Genomic DNA, 26,767 nt, shown 5'->3' with positions numbered 1-26,767 from the left:
TGTAGCAAAATGGTTGACTAATATGTTGACGAACAAAAGACCATCTTGACTCTGCTCTTGTGCAGCTGATGGGATAAGGGGGTCATGGTTGTGGTGTCCTTGTGAACAAGGACTATTCATTTTTGCATACCAGCACTTTGCACAGTAGTAGTATGCTGTGGGCAGGAGGAAAATGTTTTGTGAATGAATCACTAAAAAGGTCAGCAGATGAAGCAACAATAAGCAATATTCTCCGAGAGACTGACTGATCATTTCCATGCTGAAATACATTAGCTATAGACCCAGTGTGGGAAATGTACAAAGGCTTCCTTGCTATTTTGCCACACTAAGGGTGTGGTGGGTGGAATTCGAAGATGAACAGAATGACACACACCCTTGTATAATTCCCTACTCTTGATGAAATTTAACTTGTTTATTTTTTAAAATAAATTTACGTATTTACTTATGGCTGCAATGGGTCTTCGTTGCTGTGCATGGTCTTTCTCTAGTTGCAGTGGGCGGGGACTACTCTTCATTGCGGTGCGTGGGCTTCTTATCGTGGTGGCTTCTCTTATTGCAGAGCGCGGGCTCTAGGCACATGGGCTTCAGTAGTTGTAGCACGTGGGCTCAGTAGTTGTGGCTTGCAAGCTCTAGAGTGCAGGCTCGGTAGTTGTGGTGCACAGGCTTAGTTGCTCTGCGGCATGTGGGATCTTCCTGGACCAGGGCTCAAACCTGCGTCCCCTGCATTGGCAGGCGGATTCTTAACCGCTGTGCCACCAGGGAAGTCCCTAACTTGTTTTTAACCAAAAAAATCGGCAAAGGTGAAGGGATTTTGCAGATGTAGTTAAGGTCCCTAATCAGTCTACTTTAAATTGATCAGAAGAGAGATTATTCTGTGTGGGCTTGACCTCATCAGGTGAGCCTTTTAAAAGAAATTCTAGAGGTCAGAGGCAATCTCTCCTGCTGGCCCCAAAGAAGCAAGCTACCATGAGTTCTGTGGCTGCAATGAAATGGATTCTGCCAACAACCATGTGAACTTGGCAAAGAACCCAATGTTCAGATGAGTCTCCAGCCCTGGCCAACACTTTGATTCCAGCCTTGTAAGATCCTGAGCAGAGAATGCAGCTAAGCTGTGCCTGGACTCCTGATCCACAGGAACTGTGAGATATTAATGTACATTGTCTTAAGCCAATAAATTTGTTGTAATCTGTAATACAGCAATAGAAAGCTAATACAAAGGGTGAGTGCACATATATATGTATTGTGCTATGTTGTAGTTCAGTGCTGTATATCTAGGGTGTGATATGTTTATTATTACCTGCAATCAGTATTTCCTTTCATGTTAATTATAATCCTGTATGTAGGATCTTGAACCAAATGAAGATTTTGGGAAGAGATTTGCTTTCCTTTCCTTAGGTTATACAAACTCCCTGGCAACTTCCTTGACCTCTTCAGACTTCAGTGGATAAATTAGCACATACAGCAGACTTGGAAGAGTTTAACAAAATTTCTATCACCTTTCTAAAACAATGTCACCTGCCCAGAGAATGTGTATAATCCTTCGTACATGTTATCTGTAGTCTCAGTATTTTTCCAGCTGATGATAATGAGGATCATTCTTGTGCCAAAGGGCACCTAGTCTTATTTGACAGCAAAATGGAATTTAAACAAATTGTTCTCTCTTGATTCTTGTGAAGTTTGGGTAAATTTCTAATTTTAGGCATTTTCAGGGTCTGTGTGCGAGAAATGATCACAGCTCGATGGAAACAAGGGGGGATGGAGGTGTTAGGCGGGGGGCTTGTGTGTCGATGGGCCCTTTCAACACTCCCCCACTCTTTTAGAGAGACAAACTAGTTTTTCACTAATTAGATGCATGGGTGCGAAATTTGGAAGGTGTTAGTGAAGGAGAGGCAATTTTCCTGCCCCCTTTTGGGTGTTTGGGTGTTTTTGTGTATAATGGTCCAGTGTCCATGCCCAAGTCCTGGACTACAGGAGGCCACTGTGGTTGTGGCTGTGACATCAGCTATGGGAGAGTGTTCTTAAACTTGCTGCTCCAGTGGTGGCTTCAGAGGAAGTAGCTCCCCTTGGGGTAGTTCTAAATTGTTATTGGAGTCATACTCACAAGTTCAACCTGGAAAGGCTCTATCAGACCCTCTGGCAATATTTAGGCCCTAATTCCATGTACTAAAACCTTAACAGATTAAAACACCTTGAGTGAGTTCCACTGAACCTTGATGCATATGCCTGGGTTTGCCTGAGTACTGAATATATTTTTTAGTGTATGCATTTTTTTGAACAATCTTGCAAGAGAATTATCTTTGTTTTAAGCCCTTGTGAAAGACCAGCTTTGGTTTTTTTAAATCCCTTTGTTTTGGGTATCTTCATTTTGTTAATTAATTTCAACTCTTACTTTCACTGTTCCTTCCCACCTACATTTAAAAAAGCTTTATTCTGTTGTTCTTTATATAATTACTTAAGTTGTATATTTAGTTTATTAACTTTCAGCCTTTTAAAGAATTTTACTCCTAAAATAAGCATTTAAGCCTATAAATTTCTCTTTAAGTAGTATATAGCTGCAACACATGAGTTTTGATAGGTAATATATTTATGATTGTTTAGTTCAGAGTATTTGTATTTTCAGTTATGGTTTCTTTTTTTTTAATTTTTTTATTAGTTTCTGCTTTATAACAAAGTGAATCAGTCATACATATACATCCATTCCCACATCCTTTCCCTCATGCATCTCCCTCCCTCCCACCCTCCCCATCCCACCCCTCCAGGTGGTCACAAAGCACCGAGCTGATCTCCCCGTGCTCTGTGGCTGCTTCCCACTATCTATCTACCTCACGTTTGGTAGTGTATACATGTCCATGCTTAAATTAAGGCTATTTAAAAGGTGTTTTTAACTTTACACATGTATAGAGGATTTTAAAAGAAATCTTTTTTATTATTGATTTCTAAGTTATTTGCACTGGGGCTAAAGAATGTGGTTTGTATATTAACAGTTTTTAGAGATGTGTTGAAGCTTAGTTTATGGCCCAGAATATGGTCAGTTTTTATAAATGTTCCATGTGTGCTTGAAACAAATTCTGCAATTTTAGGGAACAAGTCAGGATAGTTAATTGTGTTGTTCAAATGTTCTATATTCTTTTCTGATTAAAAAAAATTGCTTGGTTTATCAATTATTTAGCAAAGAATGTTAAAAATACTCCTCTATATCAGTTTCTTTGGAAGTCTTGCCATTTAAAAAATATATGTTATATTAATAGGTGGATATAGGTTTAAGATTATTCTATCCTCCTGATGGAATTGATAAAAAAAATTGGTAAGTTTATTATGGTCTAGTGATCCCATTTATCTCTACTAATGTTTATTGCTTTACTATTTTTCCTATTATTAATGTCAACTCTCTTGTGGTTAGTATTTTTTATGTATATCTTTTAATTTTCAGCTTTTCTGAGTCTTTATGTCCTAGGTGTATCTCCAGTGTAATATATGTATATATATATAATTTTTTAAAAAGATCCTGTCTGACAATTTGTGCCTTTTAACTGATGAGTTTAACCCACTTACATTTATTGTGCTTATTGATATATTTTCTTTATTTCTAATACCTTATTTTTGTGCTTTCTCTTTGTTCTACTTTTTCTTATACTTTTCTTTTTTCTTGCCTGCTTTTGGATTGACTGGGATTTTCCTCCTCTTTCTTCCTTATTATAATTTTTCCATCTGCTTGCTGGAAGTAGTGTATTATCTTATAATGGTTTCCCTAAAAAGTTAAAATATAAAGTTAACAAAATCCAAAGTCAATTAATATATTTACTTTCTAAAGAATACAAAAACCTTAGGATGACTTAGTTTTAATTATGCCCCTCCTAATTAATATACTATTGTTCTTAGTATTTTAGAATTTATATTCCTACTCAAAATTTGTGTTTTATGTTTATCATTAATTTGGAAAAATTCTCAGCCATTATCTCTTCAAATATTTCTTCTTCACCCTTGCATTATCTCCTTCAGAAACTTCAATTAGATGTATGGTAGACTCTATGATCATATCTCTCAATTCCTCATTAATATTTCCTTTTCTCTCTTTATATCTCTGTGATTCATTCTGTGATATTTCTTCAAATATATATTCCAGTTAACCAATTCTCTCATCAAAGATGTCTAATCTTCTGTTTTAACCTATCCTTTGCATTTCTAACTTCATTATGTTATTTTATTTTTAAGGTTTTCCAATTTTAGAAGATTTATTTGGTTCTTTTCCAAATTTTAATTTTTTTAAGAGTCTTACATCATGAGTTTGATATCTTCTCTAATTTCTTCAAACATAGTAGACATGTGTACTTTATATATTCGATTTGGTAATTCTAAATTTTATTTCTTTGTGGGTTTGCTGTTTTGTGGGTTTGCTTTTGATATCTATAGCTTCTGTTGATTCTTTTTCATGGTGGCTTGTATCCTTGAACGTATTCCCTGATTTTGCATTGTGAAATATATTAATTGGAAATTTATTCCTAAACATAATTCTTTGAGGTCTAGGCTTAAGGTTCTTGCCCTGTTCCTGTGGACAAAAACACCTCGGATTATGGGAGCTACACAGGTAGTGTGATTCTGGACCCAAATGCAGTGAGAACCAGAATGTGGTTAAGAATCCTCAGGGTGGAATTTCCCCCCCTCCATTTAGCACCACTGTTGAAGCAGTCTTTTCATACTGTCTCCTTGTAGGTGTTTTTTTCTGAGGGGCCTGGTGTTCATTATGTGGTAGCCTTACTCTGATTTAATGTCTTACTAGATCCTAGACTTCCGCTTCTTTTCCCTGCACAGACCCCAGAGATTAACAGAGTGCTGTATCTTCTAGCCTTAGCCTTTGCTTAACAATGTCTATTTAGGATTTGTCATTACTTTTGACATGTGATAGTTTAGTTTAAATTCCTACCAAGCTAGCTGTAAAAAAGATTTCAAAATGAATATTACATATATATATATATATATCAGTTTTAATAGTTCTGTATTTAGATGCTTTTGATTATATGCCATTATTTATCATAATGAAAAAGGAAGGTACTAGAGAGTTACTGGCTCACCTGATCCAGATACTTAGACTGTAAATTCCTGAGAGCTTTTCTGTTGTAGGTCCTCATGACGAAAATAAAAAGAAACTTGTGCAAGAGCATCTTGACAGGAGGACTCTATCCTCTGTCCTTATTAATTTGGTTTCCTCAGTTGCAAGTCTGCTTAGAAAAAAGAAAAGTCATCATAACATAAAAATAGTCACTAATCAATGGAAGAATGACCAGTCCACATGGAAACTACCTTCCTTATTTTATCAAGGCTTTTATTACATCAGAGTTTGTTCTGCATATGAAACGTTTGCAAAATGAAATTGGGGGTCTTGCAATAGAGGCAGGATTATATAAAGTTGATGAAAGTGATGCTGGGGAGCTGTTCCAATCTTGTGATGGCCTTGAAAAGTGAGCATCTGATATAGCCATTTCAGCTAACAAGTGAAGAGTAGATAATTGACAAGGACAGTGACATGTACCTGTCTTAAAAGATTGTGAGAGACACTTAGAAGCAGAGATGAAGGGCTCTGACTTTTGCAAAACTGAGCTTCTTTTGATTGCACCAAGGAAGTTGAATATAACATGTAGGATGTCATGTTGTGACATCTCCCCCCATCAATACTTGATATGTTGGTTGCTTAATAATAACCTGAAATGATTTGTTTTTTACGGTTTTCAGATAAACCCCAGTCTACTGGTTTTTATCACTATGAAATACTGGTTTCTGTTTTATGTGAATTAACTGTGCCAGCTTTTCTTCCTGTACCAACTTAATGATAACAAGGCCTCCTGGGTAACAAATCACACATAGCACAAGTCTGGTGTAAACTCCAGTGTCCTTTATTCCAAGGAACTGGTGAAAGCCCATAGCCAGGCTGGGCAACAGTACATGCCCCGCTGGTCCAGATTCCTCTTCCTTTCCTTGTGTGGTCCAGATTAAGGTGACCCTTTTCTCTGTGTTCCATGCAGATCTGCACTTGGAAGGCCACTTTTTTGTCCAAGGACCTTCATGACCTTTTAGGGAAAAATCAGAGTCTGCATTGGTAAGTATTCAAAATTTATTCAGAGTATTAAACATGTCTTGGTGGCATTCTTAAGGTTGTTCCTCTAAATATGGGCTGTAAATTGTCCTGCTACTTCCTTTTAGCCCTGGAAATGTCTTTTACTCTGCATGGGGCTGTAGATCTAATGTAACACATAATCAGTGTCTGCTTGTTTTTTGTATTTTGTTGTTGTCATGCTGGGGTAATGGAGAACATTTTCTCTGATTCACAGGTTGATGGGAAGAATAACTGCTATCTGGGATTCAAGCTGAGAACAGACTTTCCAAATTGGACAGAGATCCGCCCAATGTCTTGACCCTTCCTGAGCATGTAGTGGAAAAGCTATAGAACTCCTTGGGTGCCTCTATTACTCTTCTAATGACCAATATGACAGGCGATGTAATGATTAATAGCATAGATTCAGGGGCCTGAGAGCCTGCATCTGAACCCCAGTTCCACCTCTCCTGGGGGCATGGCTTGAAGAAGTGGGTCACCCTCCCAGTGCTTTTGTTACCTCATTTGCAAAAAGAGCATCATTGCTTCATTATGGTTCCTACCTAAGGTTCGTTATGAGGACAAAAATGAGTTATTATCTGGGATGTGCTAAGTAAATGTCAACTAAGTTTTTGTTACAATAAATTGGACAGATGCCATCATACTGAAAATGAATTAATTCTGAGATTTTAGACATAAAGTGACACAGAACAGCTGAGAGGAGCATGTGCACGTGTGTGTGGTTGAAGGTGGCTCTGAGTTAAGGTGCACTCAGCACCATTAAACCTTCTTCAAATGTCAGTAGCCAATATGGGTGCATAGAAAGTGAGTGAATATTTGCTGGGATTGAGGATTCTAAATTATTCATGAAGGCTTTGTGAACTTGAAGCCTTTAACTCCATTACATCTCTAGTACAAAAAGCAAAACCAATGTTTTCTGGTTATAGATTTTGTAAAATAAAATCCTTCAGCTGTGCCAGACTGGTGAAGCTTTTTTTTTTTTTTTTTTTTTTTTTTAATATAAGGTGTCAGCTGCTGCTTATTGCTTAGTGAAAGCCTAGCACTGGAGAAACACCAGGAGAAACCTAACTCCATGAAAGAAAAAAATCGTGAACAAAGGTGTTTTAATCTCTGTATGTGGTATTAAGCTTGTGAGACTGTGCTTTGGGGTTTCTATACAAAGACAAAGATGCCCATGCAGCCCCTGCTACTGTCCTCTCCCCTTTGTTCTCTTCTCCATCTCTCCAGTCCTGCCCATTCTTTAAGCCCAAGAACAGATTCCACCCCTTACCAGGGCATCTTCCCAGACTGACCCAAGGGGAAGTGATCTCTCTCCACTTGAACTTTCCAAGTACCATTTTCTAGTCCCTTCTTTTGACATGCAGATGCACTGTTGGCTACTGTCTGCCTGTCTCAGATTTTCAGCTAGAATGTAATTTCAACAAGGATGGAATTTCATTTACACTTCTTTAAATCCACACACTGCCAAGCACAACAGATGCTAAATAAATAGCCACCAAAGGACTGGATCCTTGGACCTTCAATTCTAATCCTGGCTCTGCAGCCAGCTTGCAGCCAACTTGCTAAAGTAGCTTTTGGCATCTTAGCCACATGGACTGTCACACAGATATGCCTTAAATAGTAGTAGTAGATATCACAACAATAGATAGCACTTACTGAGTTCTGATTAATTTCAATATTGTTCTAAGCACTTTACATGCGTTAAATAATTTGATCCTTATAATACCTCTATAAGGCATGTCATCATCATTTTCTAGGTGGGGAAACTGAGGCACTGAGCAGCTGAGTAGCTTGCTAAAGGACAGGGCACTAGCAGTAAGAGGCAGATCCAGGGTTTAGTCCCAGGAGGTCTGTGCCTCAATCTCAAAATGACATGAGCAGTAATAACCCCACGTGGTGCTGTGTTGACTTGGAGAGGCTGTAGTCCCAGTTATTCAATCAAACACTAGTCTGGGTGTGGCTGTGAAGGGATTTGGAAGGAGTTATTAAAGTCCTCGCTCAGTTGACTTTAAGCAGGGAAGATGATCTTGGGGAATCTGTGTGAGCCTGACTTAATCAGCTAATTTAAAAACAGGGCTGAGGCTTCCCGGGAGAGAGCAGAAATTCCGCCTACCTGTGCCGTGGAGCTCCATCCCGCTGTGACCTTCTCTTCCTTGCCATCAACCCCTCCATGCATGTGTCTTGTACTGGTTCTGCTCCCCTGGCTGGACACTGACCGAGAGACACCAGGACGCCTACTTTGTGCTCCAGTTTACCTACCACTCTCCTGGGCTCCCCTGCCCTGGACTCTCTGCTCCCTTAGATGCTCTTCGCCGTCCCTCATGGCTGCTGGTGAAAAATCCTCCCTTCCTCCAAGGTCTGGCTCCGATGCCACACCGGACAGAATGAGCGCTTCCTCTTCTGGGCTCCAGCCCACGATTTCCAGTACTTAGAAGACTCTTCTTTGCATTATAGGCAATTCCATCCTCTCCCCGCAGTGGACACGGAGCAGTTTGAGGATAGGGGCCAGTATCACATCTATCATCAGTGGAAAACAATGCTAGCCTAAGTGTATCCATTTGTGGGTACAAAGGATTAACATTTTCTTGGGCCAGGTTGAAAGGGATTGCCTTCCTGCTTTGGTGGTCAGGACATTTGCTTTCCTTAATGGGGTGTTGATAAGTGCTTTTAAACCTAGGAGACAACACAGCTAGAAACATTAGGATTACAGTAACTAACTGGTGATACTCATACTAATGAGTAACTTTAAAAATATTTCCCCTCGGGCTTCCCTGGTGGCGCAGTGGTTGAGAGTCTGCCTGCCAATGCAGGGGACAGGGGTTCGAGCCCTGGTCTGGGAAGATCCCACATGCCGTGGAGCAACTGGGCCCCATGAGCCACAATTTCTGAGCCTGCGCGTCCAGAGCCTGTGCTCCGCAACAAGAGAGGCCGTGATAGTGAGAGGCCCGTGCACCACGATGAAGAGTGGCCCCCGCTTGCCGCAACTAGAGAAAGCCCACGCACAGAAATGAAGACCCAACAGAACCACAAACAAACAAACAAACAAACAAATAAATAAATAAATAAATCCCTTGTGTCTTAGGCCTCATCCCCTGTTTCTGGTTTAAAAAAAAAATTTCCCCTTTAAATGCCATGCTTAAATCTTTTCCTCCTAAATTAAAATATGCTGCATATCCACAAAATTCAGAAAGAATGAGTGAGTGTGTGTGTGTGTGTGTGTGTGTGTGTGTGTGTGTGTGTGACCTGGGCACAATCACTCATTAGTAACCCACACTTGCATGCATACATGTCCACAGTAACCAGGGACTGATGTGCGTTTGTAGGGATAACTGGATGAGAGGAAACTTTCTTCATATTACCCAGGCCCCAAATTAACTGAAATATCATCAGGGCCATGTTCTGACTCCCTCTCTCTGTTTTGTCCTTTTCCCCTTTTGTCAAACAAACAGGCAAAAACGACCTCCAGGAAATGACTGGGATAAAATTCAGAGCATGTTTATGTGCAGCCAAGTTTGGTCATTCTGTTCTGGGAAGTAGCAGGGGCAGCATGAGGGTGCTCAGCAAAGAGGAGCCCAGCTGGGGGGGCAGGAGAGGCAGGGCGTTGAGAGAAGCTCTGCTTGGATCACGTTCCAAGGCGGGGCTGCCCGGCGCTGTGTGCCGGGCTCAGGGTGCCGGAAGGAGGTTGGGTCTCTGAGTCTGTACACGTGGCTGCTTTGTCGGGGTCTTTGTTGTGAATGTGAGTGAGTTTAGCCTCCAGCGTGGAAGCAGAGGAGGACAGATCTGGACGTGGCACAATGTCTGATGTTTACTGCAGCATGTGTGTTCAACGTGGGGATGCCTTGTGTGGTCCTTCCGGAGATCATGGTCTTTGCAGGAAGTGCTCCCATGGGAGGACTTCCAAACAAGCTAGTTGGAGTTTGATGGAGAAGATGGTATTCGTGAAATTCGATTTTAGGTTGAATTTAGTGGTTTTCTTACAAAGTACAAGAAATCAAATGCCATATCTTTTTTTTTTGTTTGTTTACCCTGCACATAGGTATTTCATGTAGGGTTGTGTGTGCATGTGTGTAAGTTGAACAGCCAAAGATGGGATTTTTGAGTTCAATTCTTGTCATTTCTAAGGCCTAATTCATTTCCATCTTTCCTAAGGATAACCTGTGCCTATTAAAAATCACTGGAGAGGGGCTTCCCTGGTGGCGCAGTGGTTGAGAGTCCGCCTGCCGATGCAGGGGACGTGGGTTCGTGCCCCGGTCAGGGAAGATCCCACATATCGCGGAGCGGCTGGGCCCGTGAGCCATGGCCGCTGAGCCTGCGTGTCCGGAGCCTGTGCTCTGCAACGGGAGAGGCCACAACAGTGAGAGGCCCGCGTACCGCAAAAAAAAAAAAAAAAAAAAACATTGGAGAAAGAAATGATCTTCCTTAATAACATTCTCATAATGTTCTAAAAGCAGAGGAGATCTCAAAGAAAGGAACTGATAAATAGGCTCTCTCCACACTTCTGGCTCACTCTTAAAATTTTCTATTCAAAGAATTTTAATTTTAATTTTTTTTTTTTTGGCCACAATGCACAGCATGTGGGATCTTAATTCCCTGACCAGGGATCAAACCTGTGCCCCCTACAGTGGAAGAGTGGAGTCCTAACCAGTGGACCACCAGGGAAACCCCTATTCAAACCCTTTCATACAAAAATGCTTCCGTTTGTTTCGAGGGCTGGCAGTATTTCAGAGATGGATCAAGCGTGTGTTCTTAAGGGCGACACTTTGAGAAAGGAAGTTACTTATTTTCCTTTTTGAAATTGGTGGTGCAGTGTTGGTGGGTGAAGAAAGCTGAAGGAACCCCGTGGGCTTCTCTCTTTGTGGTAGAACATTCCCCAGGTTGTAGGTGGGGAAACTGAGACCTCAGGAGCTTAAGAGCCCCATCCCACGTGCCCATCCCCTCCTGGGTGAGGCAGACCAGCCCTGATGAATGAATCAAAGACCTGGTTTTCTTTCTGTGGTAACAGGTTTGTTTTGTTTTTTTGAGTTCTCACATCCAAGCCTTAAAAATGTCTGTTGTGGTTTCTGGATGGGAACGCGGTGCAGGACCTGGGAAATGTCTTCCTGGCGGCAGTTGTGAAGAGGAAACAGATTGTACACCTTTTTTCTCCCATTGTTCTAGGGTAGGACACGACTGCCCCCAGACAGGGTTGTTAGGAAAGAAAGTTCACAGCAACTCATGAAGCACTGAGGAAGCTCTAGATGAACTGCCCTCGGGAAGTGCAACGCATCAGAATGGAGCAAACTGAAATAATCGAGATGTTCTAAGTTCATAAACAGGGTTCATCGGGTGTCCCGCCCAGACAATGGAATTTCAAACAGGAAGACCTTCGGTGCACCCAGAGACGGTTTCTCAAGGAGGTCTGCGGTGTCATCTAAACGGAGCAGTGAGAAAAGAGTGTTTCCTCAGTAAGTCGTGGTAGGGCTCAGGTGGGGTCACTCCCTACTGTGTGCTGCTGGGGGCACACTGTGCGCAGCCTCTCACTTCCTCATTGTGTCTTGCAGGTGTTTGGTTGTCCTTCGTAGCCTGACACGCAGCAGGCATTTAATGAATATTATCATTGTCTCTCATGAGAACTAGAGGCCCATCCACATGAGAGTCACACACCTGATCACTGGGGTGAGCATTCTCTTCTGGACGGCGGCTGCTTTCATATTTAGGTGATTCTGTGGAGAAAACATTAAATTGCTCAGAAAGCTTGAAGGATTTCACTGGAAGTAAAATAACAGCTTAACCTGGTGTTATCTGTCCTTTAAAATGAAAAGCTATATTCAATTCCATAAAATGTCAATCAAGTAATTTATTCTACCTATTAAGTGCATCATAAAATGCTCACAGTTTAGTGCGGGAAACAGACTCACCAGCAAATAAGTACAATGTTGCATAATTTGTTGAACCAAGTGACCTCAGAATTTGGTGGCGGAGGAGGGAGCTGGGAGGGGCTTCCATGATCAGTGGAATTCCATGTGTGCTGTGGAATCATGGTGCCCCTAGGCGGGTGCAGGGAATGGTTATGTAAGCTGGTTGGGCTGACATCTGCCCTCTACTGGCCAAGCCAGGTGCCCGGGCCCAAGGCTGCATCCACCTGGAGGAAGGGATGCCTTTTCCTAACTTTCACAAAGACGCCAAATGGGCTGGTAGTAGTTCTGCAGGGAATGTGCAGGGTGCTCTTATCTCCAGAGCAGCACGGAGGTTGGGCACCAGGCCCAGGCAGGTCTTGGTGAGAAGAGCCCATACCGGGTCCTCTCTCAGCAGTTCTCCGGTAGAGGTTCTATTTTGTGGTGCCCACAGCCAGACACCAGACTGGCTTGGAGTCAGTCATCCCACCTCACGTGTAGGCAGCAGTGGAGTGCACACCAGGCGGTTGTGTTCTGGGGCTTTGCAAAGTGACTTATGCCAAACAGAAAACTGGGAGACACTTTTGTATCTTACCACCAAGAGGGAGACAAGTATCTAATTTTCCTTTCATGGTCCAACTTCAGCTTTCAAATCACAGATTATGTTTTCTTTTTTTTCCCTCCTATCTGTTGAAAAATCTTTAGAAAATAAAATCTACTGAAAAACCAAACGTATAATATTAACATAGGCTCTTGAAGCAACATTTGGTGTGACCTCAGCTTCAAAGTTCAGGGGTAGGGGTGATATTTCTAAGCAGAATAGAGACAAATTTAACTTGTTTGATTTGATACTTAGGAAAGCTTTTTTTTTTTTTAATTTGATACTTTCAGTGAAAAGCTTAAGTATTGGTATTTGTGTTACATTCAAAAATATCCATGTGCTCTCAAATAATATTTTATACCATTGTAAACATTCGTGTAAATAGTCCCTTCTAAATAAATATACCCTTCTAACAGTGAACTGTGATCCTTATTTCTTAATGAAAAAACTAGGTCTACAAATCCCCACTATTGCATTGCTTTATTTGCTGACCCCTAATAAATTGAACAGGTTATGATATTTGCTACAATCATAAAATGTTGGAACTTCAGGGATGGAGCTATGGTCAACTCTTGGGCCCCACTGGTCTTCAAATGCAGTTTGTTTCTTAGATCATGGGTCCTTTGTGGCATTGGTAAGGTCACTGCCAAGAGTGACACATAGGAATTATTCAGTGCATGTTGGCCACCCAATTTCTGCTTAGGTGGATTATTTTTTTGGCTTAATCATGTCAAATACTTAAAATACATATCAAAAGTTACATAGAAAATACATTAAAAATGGATACATCCCTCAATATTATTGCGATGGTTGTCATGAAGCTTTCCCTTATGTTTTCTTTTAGTAGTTTTATAGTTTCAGGTCTTACATTTAAGTCTCTAATCCATTTTGAGTTGATTTTTGTATATGGTATGAGGTAAGGGTCCAGTTTCATTCTTCTGCATGCGACTATTCACCATTGTGAACATTCAATAAAGAATCCACTGTTGAAGAGCCTATCCTTTTCTTCTTGTGTGTTCTTGGCATTGTTGCCAAAGATCAGCTGACTAAACGTGTGGATTTATTTCTGGACGATCCCAAAAGTAAAAACAGACAAGAGGGATAGTGTAAAACTCCAAAGTTCTGCAGAGCAGAGGAAACATTCAGCAGAGTAAAGAGACAACCTGTGGGGTGAGAGAAAGAACCATACATCTGATAAGGGGTTAACATCCAGAATACGGAAGGAACTCAAACAACTCATTAGCAAAGAAGCCACCCAGTTAAAAAATGGGCAAAGACCCAAATAAACATTTCTCAAAAGAAGAGGTATGAATGGCCAGGTGTATGAAAAGATGCTCAACATCACTAGCCATTAGGGAAATGTAAATCAAAACCACAATGAGATATTACTTCACACTTTTAGGATGGCTATAATCAAAAAGACAAAAGGTAATAAGTGTTAGCGAGGATGTGGAGAAAAGGAAACTCCTGTGCACTGTTGGTGGGAATGTAAAATGGTACGGCTGTTATGGAAACCAGTATAAAGCTTCCTGAAAATATTAAAAATGAAACTTACCACACGATCCAGCAATCCCACTTCTGGGTGTATAGCTGAAGGAAATGAAATCAGGATCTTGAAGAGATATCTGTACTCCCGTGTTCATTGCAAGTTATACGTTATTCACCACAGCTGAGATATGGGAGCAATCTAAGTGACTGGTGATGAATGAATGGCAAAAGAAAATGTGGTGTGTGTGTGTGTGAGTGTGTGTGTGTGTGTGTAGACAAGGGAACATTATTCAGTCATAAAAAAGGAAATCCTGCCTCTTGTGACAACATGGATGAACCTGAAGGACATTATGCGAAGTGAAATCTCCAGACACAGAAAGACAATTACTGCGTGGTATCACTTAGGTGTGTAATCTAAAAACAACAAACTCGTAGAAGCAGATAGTAGAATGGTGGTTGCCAGGGGGTGGGGGGAGGGGAAAATGGGGAGACATTGTCCAAGGGTACAAAGTAGTTGCATAAGATGAGTAAGCTCTGGAGATCTAATGTACTGCATGGTGTCTATAGTTAATAATATTGTATGTATACTTGAAATTTGCTATGATAGTGGATCTTAAATATTCACCACACACACACACACACACACACACACACATAACTATGTGAGGTTGATGCCTATGCTAAGTAGCTTGATTTTGGTAATCATTTCACAATGTGTATCAAGACTTCACGTTGTACAACTAAAATATATACAATTTTCACTTGTCAGTTTTATCTTAGTAAAGCTGGAAAAGGGGGAAAACTTGGCTTAACTCATAAAAATATACGTGGTGCTAAAATAATAACTTCGAATTTTGCCAAAAATTGTTAATCTGTATGATTGGGTTTTAAAATTGAGGTTTAGATTGAAGCACCACGAGATGCCAAAGTGAGACAAATATTCTGTGCAGAATTTACAGGAGAAAGTCTTCCAAGTGGATTCCGTCAGTCTTGAACTTCTCAACCAAACAGAAGATTGAAGAGAAGAACAAGGGAGAATTTGTGAAAGTCTGTGAAGAGATGCATTTGGAAAACTTCGTTTCCTTGTTGTGAATCCCAGTCCTCTCACAAGGAGGAGGTGCCCGGAGAGCTACATCCTTTATCTCCATTGCCCACCTTGGTCAAGAAACTGCAGGGGGACAGTCCCCAGTAATGAAGAACTCTGTAAGATCCTCAGGAAATCATAAAATCATCCAGTCTTGGTAAAAACTACCTGCCCCACTCCTAAGTTCCCCAGGTCTGAAATAGCAAGTAGTCATTGGGCTTGGAAGTTGGGGCGGGGGAGGGAGAGCTTTAGTAAGGAGGTGGCGATGGACATTCAAATTTCTGATATGAAATTGTGTTTGTGACCTGGTGCTCATAAGGTTGTTTATTCCCTAATAGTGAGCTGCCGGTTTCCATCCAGGAGCAGGTAAAGCTGGTCCCACTGAACGCATTTAAAAAGGCAATGGAAGACCAAAATAAAAATGCCTTTGGATAATACCCCACAAGTCTGCATTCAAAATACTGGGTAAAAAGGTAAAATTCTTAATCAGCATTCTTTAAAGTACTGTGCTTTACTTATCCTATCTCTGAAAAGTGTGTACTGAATTTTGATTTTAAAAGAAATATGACATATATTTATGTAACTGTAGCCAGTATAACATGCTTTCCCCACTCGGAGTAAAAAATATGGTCATATTTATTTCACTTTTCGGGTAGTTGCTGCCGAGAAAATAGGAATTCCACCACCTCCCTTTTGAGGCCTTTCTTCCCTTCCCCTCCAGAATCCCCAAGAACCTGGGAGTCACCCTTCGTTCAGAAACTGGCCGCGTTTGTGGCTTTGGTGCCTGCATTCACGCAGTGGCTGAAGCCACTACTGTTGGTCCACCGTGGGCTCTCTGGGCGCTGCCCTCTGGATGTCATGCATTTCAGTTCACACACACTTGCAGCCACTGTTCCCAAACCACCACCCCAGGGTGGCTGGGCCTCAAGGGGCTTCTAGATTTAGCCCCAAACCCTGAAATCTTAGATTCTTGGTTTGAGTTAGGGTACCAGACCAGTCTTCTTCCCTTAACAGATTTCCTGTCTTTCTTTGGTATCATTTGCTTTCAGTGGAGACTTGGTTAGGAGCATCTCAGACTGTCACAGAGCTTAACAAAGCACAGAATTGCAAAGAGACATTCTCTCTCCTTCCTCTAGGAGGGTCCGAGTCCTCAGACAATGTGGATCATCTCCCTGTGGCAGCCAGTTCTGCCCAGGATGGAGGATTATCGGGCAATAAAAGGTCCTCAGGGCAATGGCCTTACATTTATATAACTAGATTGATCTTCCAAATACGTAAAAACCAGCTTCTAGGTGACTTGTTTTCTAGTACAAGGCATGCCTTCTATATTTAAACTGATAAACTGATATGTGGAAATTTGAATTTGGGAAGAAACATGTCAGTAAGTTGATCTAAAATTATAAAATGTGTATTTCAGTTGGAAAAAAAATTTCCCCAATATCCATGATACTTTTTAGGTCCATTCCTACAGCTCCATCCACACCCCAGCCTCTGACACACATGCAAACAACCTACACTCACATCTGACGGATAAGGCGCGAACACCCAACACTTGGGGCACCCAGTCCATACGCACAGGCTGGCCACAGATCTGCCACCGTGTGAGTGATGGGCCGGTCTGATCAAATGCCTTCTTTCTTAAGAACTTGAACTAGAAGCGAGGAAAGGGTTGTTAGTCATAAGAGAAAAAAGAGGTGCAGGTGTTTCTGTAACCACCAATGTGGAGGGCTAGGGTGAAGGCCCCCATGCTCCTGCCAGGGGGTGCTTCTGGGTCTGCTGTGGATCTCGACTCTCCTCCCTGCTCCAGCCAGAGTGCAGCTGCCCAATCACGACATCAGTTCTGGGGCCTCCACGAGGGGCCTCTCGTCACTCCTCACACAAACACATCACTCCAACCTCTGTCTCCATCGCCACATGGCATTATCCCTGTCGCATAAGGAACAGCAATTATCCTGGGTTAAGACCCACCATAATGACCTCATCTCAACCTGATGACATCTGCAAAGACCCTGTTTCCAAATTTGGCACATTCACAGCTTCCAGGTGGACCTGGGTTTTCAGGGGACACTATTCAAGTCAGTACTGGTCATCTTCAGAGACGGTTGGAGAGAGAATCATTTCAGCGAGGGATGTGGATGACTGCGGGTTGCATTGCATGGACAGGAAGCAGGAACCGGGGTGTGTGGGTAGCGCTCTGAGGCAGCTGGCCGGGGAGAGCAGGGCAGAGGCATGTTGAAGGGGAGGCAGGTAGAGACGTTTCCTTGTCCTTGTCCCTCGACGGGAACAACGGGGACAAGTTCATGGGCTGCAGAAAGGACCCAGCTAACAGGGCAGGAACGGGGAGGGAGACTGCATGGACCCAGGCCTGGGGGAGGGAGGGAGTGACAGGGTCCGGCTCAGGGCTGAGGACCTAACTTGGAGGGAGAAGGACCAGCAGCCCTGAATAGAGCCGTCAGCCCGAGGCCAGCTCAGCCGTGAGGATGAAGGCAGATGGAGCTGGACAGTCTGCATCACTCAGGGGCTGCTCTTTTCCCTTCTCCATGGGTCTAGATTTGTTTCATTATTCTCTTGTTTTTAAAGGTAACCATGAAAACATATGCCCACCACCTGCCTCCTCAAAGGCCCTGCAGCTCTGTGACTTGTTTCTGAAGCCCTGATTAAGCAGTCAAGGCCTGTCCGGGGCTGGTGTTGGCTCCAACAACAATAGGTGCACCGTCAGGGGTCCCTGGGGGAGGCCACTTCCCCTGTACAGAGAAGAACTGAAGAAGAAGAAGGAGGAGGACACATCTGAGGCCCCGGAACCCAGTGAAACCCAGTGAAACCAACCCCAGAGCTCCATTTGTTTTGGGGTGGGGATCTCCACACCGAGACCTGCTCACAGGTACTTAAGGGATTTCACGTGGGTAACCATTGGCACATCCTGTAAGTTCTGTCTTCAGAGCTAAATGGGTTGATGTTTCACATGAAGCGCATATTTGTTGATCTTTCTTTCAGGATGATGGTGTTGGAGAGTTTTGATGCAGTCAGTTTTCTTACCCCCTCTGAATTTGGAACTAATAGAGAAAGACATACAGGATTCAGATAGGGGTCAAATTTGTTTTTTAATGGAAAAACTGGATAGACTGGGACTTATATGTGAGGTCAAAATGAGCTTCCTACTCCTTTTTCCCTAAATTGAGCTTACTGGCTGAGTTTAAGGGTCCAGCAGGTGGACAGGGCCTGCTATGGTGACCTTATAGTCTGCAGGACACCAGGTCTGGAAGAAAGCCCAGGAGAGCATAAGGCCCCTCATGAGCAGCTTTCTTTGGCTCTGAGCCTCGACTGTCAGGGGACCAGTGGTGGTCAGACTCTCATGATCCCACTTGTTACGTGAATCTCCTTTTCCTTCCTCAGGAGACAGCCAACAGGTGGTGGACAGAAAGCAGCTACTTGTGCCCCAACACTCTGAGAGCGTGGACGTGTTGGCGGAAGTTCTTGTTTAATGGGTTGGCAGGGAGGTAGGGAGAGGGATCGTTCTGCTTACAGATACCCTATTATTGAATATGCATTCTGAGATCTATTTCCATTTTGTGGCTTCTTTTTCTAGGTAATATCCGTGACTTGTAGAAGATTTGATTTTTTTCCTGGGAGAAAAGACAACACAAGTGAAAAACTCTGGGGATTCAGTTAGATAGATAGTTTTGTATCCTGAATTTTCCCTATACTAGACAGTGGTGTCTTGGGAAACTTATTCAAAACTCTGAGTCCCAGATCCATCATCTCTAAAATGAGGATAACAAACACTTTGCTTAGGAAACATACATAACTACTTATGAATTAGTCAGGATAGACCAGGTTATGCTGCAGCAACAGCCTCCAAATGTCAGTGGCTTAACATACATGTTGATTTCTCCCTCACAGGCTGCAGATATAGGTGACTCTGCAGGACAGCCGTCTTCCCCACAGGAGCTCAGGGATACAGGCTGCTTCCGTCTTGAGGCACTTCCATCTTTCCACCGGCATCGGTGATCGCTGTGGCAGAGATAACAGGGGATGTGCACGAGCAGAGCTTGAAGAGGCTCAAACTCCTGCCTCAGCACAGGAGTGGCCGGGAGCATAATCCCCCAGGGTGCCCTGGGAAAGCAGACGGACTAGCATGATATGGACTAGCATGGGGGTCTCTACCTCAAGTACTTATCCTTTTCTTCCAGGCACCATTCTGTTCATTGAATAAATGACACTGATTCTTCAAACTAGCAAGAGGTTGGGGTGCTGAGGGCCCCTGGCTCATGTACTTTGCAGTGGATATACCTGTGGAGGTGGTCAAGTCTCCTATCACACCATTCTTACACGTTGGAGAAATACTTGCCTAAAACTTCAGCAGGCAGGGTAATAATATTCTCTTGGTTTTCTCAAACAGTACTGGATTCAAATATTTTACCTTTACATGTCCCAGTTTTTAGTCTGGGGAGTATCTTTATGGTTTTAGAGCCAAAGATAAAGTCATCCTAAGACTCCGATTAGGATAAGAGTTGTGATTTCTTATCTTAGGAGAATAGCTTGGCCGTGGAGAATTACCTGAATTAACTGAGTTCCCTGGGAAGTTAACTGAAGCCCAGCTCTTCACTCTTCTTTGAGTATTTCCTGTTCATTCTCACCTCTCTCTCTATTCATGTTGATTTCTTGTCTAAAATGGCTTACTTCCTCTCCACTTCTTTCCCCCAACCTTAAGTTGCAAGTGCACATTTGGCTTCACCCATCAAGTTTTGCTTGATTCCTACTCTCAATGATTGCTCCCCCATGTCTCCAAAGTCCTAAAGCACTTATTTATATACTGTCTATTTTGTTCTCTAATTGTTCATTGTGTTAGTCTTATCTTTTTTTGAATATAACTTTTTTTTTTAGTGTAAGGTTTATTTTCCCCAGTGTATTCAGCTACCATGTTTGTGTATCCTATTGGTGTGAATAGCTTCCAACCTGGAAAAGCATGTGATCTAGTAGAGGACAAATCTATGAATTAGTCACTTGGCTGCTGGGCAGAGGTGAGCAATGCATTGTGGAAGTTTGAGAGACTCTCTTTTCCTCAGAAAGGAAAATAACTGTACAGTGGCAGCTTAGGAATTAGATTAGATTGGCACTGACTTTCAAAGTCTGGGATGGATGTTGGGTGAGAAAAAGATGTCTTCTACAATAAGGAATGGAGTGTGTAAAGATCCAGGGAGCATCTATCTGGAGAATGGTGAGTAGTATATTTTGACGGGTGAATAGTTTATATTTAGTGGAAGGTAAGGCTGGATATGATTAGGGCTGCACTTTGGGGAGATTAATCTGGCATGAGGTTTAGAACATTCTGGAGGTAGAGATACTAGTTAGGAAGCAACTACAGCAGCCCAGGTAAGAGACAGGATGGCTCAAGCTAGGGTGTAGAAGCAAAAATAGGAAGGGACAAAACATCGTTATTTACAAAAGTCGAGTTGAGAGAATTGTAAATCCCACGTGCAGCGGAAGTCGACAGAGGAGTTGTATGAAGGAGGATGAAGTCAGCGGTCTCTGTCACTACAGAACACGTAAGAAACTCTTGGATCTGGTTCTTAGGTGGTCAGTAAGAGGTCATAGCTTGGTGGAACCTGCTACAGTTATGAGCACATAGACGGTGATGATAAAAATTAGGGTTTGATTTTGGGAGTGCTTATCTCATTTACCGTGAAAATTCATGTCATAGTAATTGTTATCATTCGATGCATAACAAGTGACCTCCCAAATTAGTGGCTTGAAATATCAACCATTTTATTATATTTCACAATTCTGTGGATCAGGAATTTGGGTAGACCTTGGCTCAGCAATTTTTCAGCTTCATGCAGGGTTGACTGGACTCCCTTGCTGGTCATAAGTGGCATGTGGGCTGGCCTGGATGGTATGAAATGGCTTAACTCCCATGCATGAGACCTGCAAGGGTCAGCTGGAAGGCTGGACCTTCTCAACATTCACAGATGTCCTGGAGTCATGAAGACCCTTCTTTATCTTTAGCTCTGGAAACACGCCCTTAAGATTCTTGGAAGCCATCTTTTTTAATAGAGAAGGTCTTCGATGCCTGCTTTGGACATCCTTAGCAGGATGTTTGTCTGAAACCATCTATGAGATGCCACCTTAGATCTCCTGAGGTCTTAACAAAGAATCTGCACTAACACCCTGGATTTGATCTTTGCCCTGAAGCCATTTTTTTCCTTTCAGACTCTTTTGCTAGGAGAGGCTAAGGATAAGGAAGAGTTTTATTTTCAAGCCTAGCAAGCCCTGGCTCCTTTATATTTCTTCTACATTCTGCTAAAAAAAAAATGAACAGTTTCCTCTTTGATTCATCTTTGTCTTCTTGAATTACATTGTTGGCAGCCAGAGGAAGAGTTCTGTATGCTGCTGGGAAAGCTCCAAAGTCAAATTCATGAATTTATAGATAATATCTTTCATTTTCCATGTTACTGCAAGGGATGGTTTTGTTAAACAATTTGCCCCTACATAGCATAGATCATCTTCTCTCCAGCTTCCAGTAACAATTCCTCACTGTCCTTCCTGTCCACTGACAGACCCTCTGAAGACTTTCAGACCTTTCTCTACCCCCAGGTCCCAAACCCAGCGCTGTATGTTGTAATTTTTGTCACAGCAGCAGACTGCTTCTAGGTAAAACGTTGTTTTTTTTGGTTTGTTTTTTTTTTTTCCTAACAGCCTGTGGCTGCATAACAAGCTAACCCAAAACTTAGTGACATAAAACATGAATAATTTTATTACGTTTCATATGTGGGCAGTGAGGAATTTGAGCAGGGCTCAGCTGTATTGTTCTTCTGTTCCATGTTGCATTGAATAGGATTACCTGTCATTATTTGGCTGGTAGCTAGGCTGGCCTGGGGGGTTCAAGGCAGCTTCTCCCAGGGCTCTGGCAACCTAGCAGGGATAGAGGGATAGAGGGCCCATGTATCTCAGGGCTTCCCCATAAACCCTCTAAGGCAGGAGTGTCAGACTTCTTACATGGCAGCTCAGGACTCCAGGAGACCAAGGTGATGGCTGCCAATCCTTTTGAAGCCTATGCACAGAACTGGACTAGTGTCCTTTTCTCCCTTCCCTATTAGTCAAAGCAGTCAGAGACTAGCCTTGAGCCTATGGGAGGAGAAATAGTTCCCATCTCTAAGTGGGAGGAGTGTCAGAAAACTATGTGGTCCTCTTCACTCTCTCACAATAGCTCATCAATCAAGTTGATCAATTATAAAAATTATCTACAGATAGGTTCTATTAGCATTTAGCACATAGTGGGCACTTAGTAAATACTTCTTAACTTACTGAGTGGAGCATATTAATCTATCGCCCAAAAGAAATAATAGAGTATAGAGGGGCCTTTGTAGTAGAGTTAGAATCTTGGTTTCTGGAAACTTGCTCTGTGAACTTGTGCAAATCTATCAGCCTCACTGAGCCACAGTTCTTTTTTTTTTTTTTTTTTTGCGGTACGCGGGTCTCTCACTGTTGTGACCTCTCCCGTTGTGGAGCACAGGCTCCGGACGCACAGGCTCAGCAGCCATGGCTCACAGGCCCAGCCTCTCCACGGCATGTGGGATCTTCCCCGACCGGGGCACGAACCCGTGTCCCCTGCATCGGCAGGTGGACTCTCAACCACTGCACCACCAGGGAAGCCCCCACAGTTCTTTTATTTGCAAAATGTTAACAATATTCTATTATGTACCATATAAAATTGTTCTGCTATTCCCCACATAAAGATCTTTAACAAAATATGTTAAAGATTCTCTAAACTCTAAATTGCTCAGTGTTCAACAGAGCTTTAGTGACTAAGCAGAAGAGCTTTGGGGTCAGGCTACCAGGTTTTACCTTTGTCTCCCGTGTTGTCTTGATCAACTCCCTCATCCATCAGGGCCCTGATTCTATTCATTGGAAAAAGGCTGTTACAATCCCAGTCTCATGTAGAACATGAAGCACAGGAGACTCAACAGAGTAGACTGAATGTTGCTGTAGTTGTTACTCTTTAGTGCTCTGAGGCTAGAAATCAAGGTGAGGTTTGAGTGCACCTCACATTAGGATCTGTGTGTACAAGTCAGTGCAAGGAAGGGAGAGAGTCAGCCCACTGTGGTGTGAACAACTTAATAAATGGGGCAGGAATAGGACAATAGTTTGAAAAATTGATCCCAAATCAAGTCTGTTTGTTGCTATGCATCAGCAAGTCCAACAGTGAAAAATACTCACCCATAAAAATGGTTTCTTCCATAGCCATTTGATTTCTCTCTAATGAGACAGCTTTTTATTACTCAGTAAGTCCTAGATTTAGCAGTTATGTCATAAGTCCACGTCTGTGACATAGGTAATCCACAGTGGGTATGCATTTAGTAATCAGTTGGTGTTTAATTAATATGTGAAACTTTCCCATTAAACCTAAATTAAATTTGAGGCAGGTCTACTTGAGATCATTTAGACTGTTGTCAGAGCAACATTTTCCTTGGCTGAAATGCCATTTTGTTAACAGACTCTAGAGCTTTGAACACCAACATGAAGAAGAAACCAAGTAAGGACCTTCCAAGTAAAGCCTGTAGAAGGGGTTTAGTGTGATCGTTAAAGTGGGGAATCTCATCTCCCAGGTGCCCTTCTCCTTGTGAGGGAAGCAGCAGTTCTCAAAGTGTGGTCCCCAGCCAGCTGCATCTGCAGCCCCTGTTAGAAATGCAGGTTCTTGGGCCCCACCCCAGACCCACTGAATTGGAAACTCTCAGGGGAGGCCAGATATCTGGGTTCTCAAGGCCTCCAGGTAATTCTGAAGCCCCATTAGTTTAAGAACAACTAAACTAAGGTCTGGTGTTGGGGCAGGTGACAGCGAATATAAACCATCCCTGGAAAGCTTAAACTCATTAAATCACCACCTAGAAAATTACCTACACCCAGAGGACATCTGTGTCTTGGCAATTTTTTTCTTTCTTTTGTGTCTTTATTACATTAAACGTGTCAATCAAAAATCCCTGGTTCCCATGGTGTTGAGCAATTGGATATAAATGCATGGATATGGATATAAGTTCTGAAACACTTGCAGGAGTTTCATATTTACTTGACATTCAGTGGGAAGCGAATGCTTCTCTTCTGCCTGGGTTGCATTTTTCCCCCTCTCCCTGTAAATTGGTTTAGTCATATCCTTTACTTTATGTGCTCCTTTCTCCCATAACTCCAGAATTCGGGACCTTAGACAGCATCTGTAAACCCCATCGCCGCAGAGTGAGAGTTATACATCCCGAGCCCACAGGGAGACCATGTGATAAACTTAAGCTGGAGCACTTAAGACGTGCTGCAGGCGAGTAGAGAGGGAAGGAAAAGCAGCCTTTTGTGATGTGCTTGGCAAATTTTAGAAGGTGTCTGCAGAAAGCTGGAAATAAGGAGTGATAGAAGAAAGATTTCTGGGTGATGTCCACAGAGCGGACCCCACCTGTGATGAGTGTGGTCTCCAGGCAAAGCGGGTTTTCGTATTTGAGCTGAAGGCAGCTCTCCTATTGTTGCCGTAAGGCACGGACAGCATCGCATGAAGGACAGAAGGCAGACGGCAGAGGCTCAGGGATTTACAGAACCATTTCGCTGTAAATAAGACAGGAAAGGCAGAACAGTGAGCTGGATCTCACTCCAAGTCTTTCCGGACACAAAGGCAAAGAAGAGGAGGAAGAAATCAAATCCTAATGTCAGTGGGAGACAAGGAGATCGCTCGTGACCAGGCGTAGCTTCGGTGGAGCTGGGCATGCTCAGATCTGGCAAATGACCTGCACTAGTTGTCAAACACGGGCGATTTCGAACCATCGGGCAGTGATGTCCACACGTGATGAAGCAAAACTCTTCTGCTCTATTTTTATCTGTAAGAATTTTCCCGGTTCGATGCTTGCCCTTAGCTTTTCCTCTTTCATTTCTAGGACGGTCTCACTTTTCCAAAAAGAGGGCCTCAGATAGAAATTGAAACAGCGACTCCAGACTCGTATATGAACAAGGCACTGAAGTGTCATCTGAAATACTTCCTTCTTCCAGCAGCATCACTGCCGATGGCCACCTAAAGGATGGAGAGGGTCCAGGGCCAGGAACATATGTGAGTGAACACGGATTGTCATAAGGTGCAGAAATAATGAAAACCTGTCATCTACATGAGTCGTGCGATAGGAAACCTACCCCGGGGGCACATCGTCGCGGGCATTGACAGGGGCCGTCCCCTCCCCCAAAGGCGGAGTGCCCCGTGTCACAGACAAGTTCGCAAGCCGAGGTGGTCGACTGGTACAGGTTCTGTAACTGGCCATGGCAGGTTTCCCTTTACCCCAGAGCAACTGGCCAGAGGCCGAGAATTTGAGAAGCAAGGGGAGGAGGTCGCGGGGGGGGAGGTAGGGAGACGAATCGCTTGGGTTTCCCGGAGCTGACGTCTGTTTTATTTTCATCTGGGGGCTTAGTCTAGTGGTTTGAGGGCTCTTCAGAAAGCTGAACTTAACTTTCTTCATGTGAAGGGGGCTGGGGAACTTGCAACACTGGAAGAATTCTCCAGGGCTTCTTTAAAAAAATTATTTTTCTCTTTTAAAAAAAATTTTATTGGAGAGTGGGTTATGGGGGAGGGGGAAGGGGGAGGGGGGATAAATCGGGAGCTTGGGATTGACACATACACACTACAATATGCAAAATAGATAACCAACAAGGACCTACTGTATAGCATAGGGGACTCTACTCAGTACTCTGTAGGGACCTATATGGGAAAACAATCTGAAAAAGAATGGATATGCATATATGTGTAACAGATTCACTTTGCTGTGCAGCAGAAGCTAACACAACAGTGTAAATCAACTAGACTCCAGGGCTTTTTAATCCCTTGCCTTCTCCCTCTAAACTGGCCTGCGGAGGTGAGAGTGTCGAGTGCCGGAGTCTTAGACAGGCGGGTGGCTCTGCTGGGCATGTCGGATCTGATTCTGTGCCAAGAGTTCATTGGGCTGAAAGGTGTGAAGCCAGATTTCTCATCCTCATTCACTCAAAGGCTGGATTTCCGTCACCCCCAAATCTATAAAACAGGAATGTTGGGCTTTCAGTATAACAAGGATAGAAAGAAAAATGATTAGAAAATACACACAAAAAAGTCTGTTACTTAAATGCAATATTGACTACATATTATTTAGAGATTCATTTTTTGTGCCATACCCGTTTACAACTATCGTATAAGATTTTAATGCGGCATCTTATCTTTATAATCAAATCTTAACGGAGAGGGCTTCTATACCCAATCTGTCTCAAAATAGCTTAACTTATGGGTGGCTAACTATACTCAAGCCTCTCTGTAGAACCTTCATGATGTTTGACTTGCATGATGTTTAGGCATTTGAGCTCTCTGACTGAGAAGTTCCCAAGGGAAGTGTGTGAGCAGAGGTACCATCAATGCTCTGGGGCATCTGACCTGTGGTAACCTCCACACCCTCGACCCCAGAGTCAGAGGGAGGGAGACCCCAGCGGAGTGGTGCGAGCATGATTCCCTTCAGCTCAGCCGTGAGCTCGTCACGAAGAAAGGACAGGCATCTGCTGCCTCTCCCTGTCATGGGAGCACCGCTTGCCCATCACAGCAGCCTGTGGGCCCTGCTCTCGGCTCCAGCAAGATG

Source organism: Mesoplodon mirus (assembly GCF_964341445.2).
Source record: "Mesoplodon mirus genome assembly, chromosome: 10".
NCBI lineage: Eukaryota > Metazoa > Chordata > Mammalia > Artiodactyla > Ziphiidae > Mesoplodon > Mesoplodon mirus.
This window is presented reverse-complemented; position numbering follows the sequence as displayed.